The sequence below is a fragment of the Nomascus leucogenys genome, chromosome 9, assembly GCF_006542625.1.
Source record: "Nomascus leucogenys isolate Asia chromosome 9, Asia_NLE_v1, whole genome shotgun sequence".
Taxonomy (NCBI): domain Eukaryota; kingdom Metazoa; phylum Chordata; class Mammalia; order Primates; family Hylobatidae; genus Nomascus; species Nomascus leucogenys.
Window position 1 is genome coordinate 17365499 of NC_044389.1, and position 3779 is coordinate 17369277.

Genomic DNA, 3779 nt, shown 5'->3' on the forward strand with positions numbered 1-3779 from the left:
ATCATCATGACACTTTCATCACAAAGGAAATACTTCCACACTCCGATTTAAGCATATAATAGGATATTTGGTCTATTCTGGAGATTGGGAAGTTTTCCTGGAATAAAAAGCAATGGAGCTAGACCCGAAGAAAGTAAGTTAAATGAGTATGAGGAGAAGGAAAGTATTCTAGGCAGAAATAATAAATTTAAAGGAGGAGACTGTGTGCAAGGAACAGGAAGAGATGTGTGGCTGATGTAGACAGAAGCAGAGCCTAGAAAATAAGGAGGTTTCAGAGGGAGATGATGGCCAAACCTTGCCAGGCCTTGCAGGTTCCAAGAAATATGTATTTACCCTAAGAGCTCTGAGGAAGTTACGAAGCATTGTAAACATTGTTCTTGAATTTTCTTACCAATCATCTCCATGTTGCCAGATTTTATACCATCATCTGTTTCTCTACCCTCATATTATGTGACTTCTTAGTAGCATTAAACAAAATCTTTCCTTCTCTAACCATTATGTTTTGTCAGCTTCCAAAACATCATTAGCTACAAATTTAAATTTCCTTAACCCTTATTGGCTATTCCTCAACAGTTGCCATATTGGGTCCTCTTCCCCTGTCTGCCTTTTTTGTCTCTTTGAGACAGAGTCTCAGCTCTGTCGCCCAGGCTGGAGTGAAGTGGCACGATCTCCGCTCACTGCAACCTCCGCCTCCTGGGTTCAAGTGATTCTTCCGCCTCAGCCTCCCCAGAAGCTGGGACTACAGGCATGCACCACCATGCCCAGCTAATTTTTTGTATTTTAGTAGAGATGGGGTTTCACCATGTTGCCCAGGCTGGTCTCGAACTCCTGAGCTCAGGCAATCCACCCATCTCGGCCTCCCAAAGTGCTAGGGTTACAGGTGTGAGCCACCGTGCCCAGACGACTTTTTTTTTTTTTTTTTTTTAACCAGGGTCTCGCTCTCTCACTCAGGCTGGAGTGCAGTGGTGCGATCAGGGTTCACTGCAGCTTCTACCTCCAGTGCTCAAGCGATCCTCCCACCTCAGCCCCCTAAGAAATTGGGACTATAGGCGTACACCAACACGCCCAGCTCAATTTTTTGTAGAAACGGAGTTTTGCCATGTTGCCCAGGCTGGTCTCGAACTCCTGGACTCAAGCAATCCACCTGCCTCAGCCTCCCAAAGTGCTGGGATTACAGACGTGTGGTCTACCTTGCCCAGTCTCTACCTAACTTTTAAGTACTACTAAGATACATTACAAGCTCAATTCTGTACCCACCTCTCTCTTTCTGTGTGAGCTCCTTCATGGGAATAACTCACGAATTTATATTTCCAATCAGATCTATGATTTATTTGAGATCTCTAGATTCACATTTTGCTACCACATTCTTAACTAGTCCACTAGATTGTCTCAGAGCCAACTCAACAGAACATAGAAGTCTTGACCCATCCTTTCTTTAAACCCATCCCAGTTCTCAATCTTATTTATATCTGTAAATGCACCAGTATACACACAGTAACTTGCAACAGAAACCTGATTTTTATTTTTTATTTCTTCTTTTCTGTTACAACTGTTAAATCATCAACAAATCCCATTCATACTCTCTCCCTCATCTCTCTTGTGTTCTGTTTACAATTGTACCAGGAATCAAACCATCATCACTGCTCAGGTTTGTAACTAACTTCCAAGCCTCCATCTTATCTTCCTTCAGTATTTCCTCCAAAGAGAAATCAAACTGATTTCTGACCGTACAAATCAAGCTGGGATAAGTCCTTACTTAAAATCTATCAGTATTTTTCTTATTTGCATTTTTAATAATATCCAACCTCTGTATTATTTCTCAACCCATTTAATACACTTCCACCTAGTTCACATTATGCTCTGGCCACACTGATTTTTTTCTGTTCCTAGAAATGTCATGCTTTTTCCTATTTCAGGACTTTAGCTCTACATTCTTCCCAAGATGCTTTTCTGGTTCCACCCCCACCAACCACTCTACATAACTTCCTTCTGGTAGCAGCATAAATGTCACTTCCTCAATGGAGTTTCCCTGACCATCCTACATAAAAGAAGCCTCTCTAAGTTACTTTCTGTCTCAGAACCTTGTTTGCTTTTTCCAAATTCTAGGATATATTTGTATATTCATATCCACCTCCCCGCCAAGAACACAAGCCTGTCTTCTAGATCAGGGGTCTCCAACCCCAGGGCTGTGGACTGGTATCCATCTGTGGCCTATTAGGAACCAGGCCACACAGCAGGAGGTGAGCTGCAAGCCATTGCGCATTACTGCCTGAGCTCCACCTCCTGTCAGATCAGCGGTGGTATTAGATTCACTTAGGAGTGCAAACCCTATTCTCAACTGCACATGAAAGGGAACTATGCTGCATGCCCCTTATGAGAATCTAACTAATGCCTGATGATCTGAGGTGGGGTAGTTTCATCTGGAAACTATCCCCTGACCCAGCCAATGAAAAAATTGTCTTCCATGAAACCAGTCCCCAGTGGCAAAAAGGTCGGGGACCACTGTTCCACATGATAGACCATGAGGCCTAGAAAGTACTTAATATGATGGTTGCCATATGTGATATATGTTAAATGAATAAATGGAAGGATGAATGATAAGAGTTACACATGAAGCTGTGGCGTGGTCAACATATTGGGGGTTGGCAAAAGGAAGAATCTGGAGAATGGTGGAGAAGCTTGTGCTGTTGCACAGGCAAAGAATGATGACAGCAGAAGTGTTTACCAGTTAAATAAATTACCAGATTACTTAACTCTAGCAATTACAAAATTGTATACACATCCTTATCAATGAATGAAAATATAGGGGCACAAAGGAGAGAATACTTCTACATCTCTAAGATTTGATCTAGAAATACATTTTTTGCATTCTGTCATTTTGTCTTTCGAAAATTTAGGCATTGAGGGCTGGGTGTGGTGGCTCACGCCTGTAATCCCAGCACTTTAGGAGGCCAAGGCAAGCAGATCACTTGAAGTTGATAGTACGAGACCAGCTTGGCCAACATGGTGAAACCCCGTTTCTACTAAAAATACAAAAATTAGCCGGGTGTGGTGGTATGTCCCCATAATTTCAGCTACTCAGGAGGCTGAGGCACAAGAATCACTTGGACTCAGGAGGCGGAGGTTACAGTGAGCCAGGACCATGCCACTGCATTCTAGCCTGGGCAACAGAGTTAGACTCCATCTAAAAAAAAAAAAAAGAAAAGAAAAGAAAAGAAAATTTAGTTTGGACATTGAGGAAAGAAATATGTGGTACTGTGTTTGGGTAAAATGCAAATACAGGCAAAGACAAGTCTTACCACTGGCAAATTGACCAAGGTGGGAGGTGGTGCTGCTTTGAAAGTTTTTCTCACTTTGAGCACTAGAACCTTAACTTTCCTGGTCATCTTAGATACACCCAGTGCATATATACCTATGTATCAATGATCAATGCCAACACTGTAGTTCTTTAATATGGTGTTTTAAGAAAATATTTTTCCTAGTGGCCAAGAAACATGGTTAAATCCTAGTTCTAGCAATGATCTCATCTCTTTAATATGGAGATAATAATACTTGTAAGTGTTGCCATGAGAACTAAGCATATTAATTAAGCAAACATTCAATAAATGGTATAAAGTAAACACATTCGGTTATAATTAAACATACACCGGCCGGGCGCGGTGGCTCACGCCTGTAATCCCAGCACTTTGGGAGGCCAAGGCGGGCGGATCATGAGGTCAGGAGATCGAGACCATCCTGGCTAATACAGTGAAACCCCGTCTCTACTAAAAATACAAAAA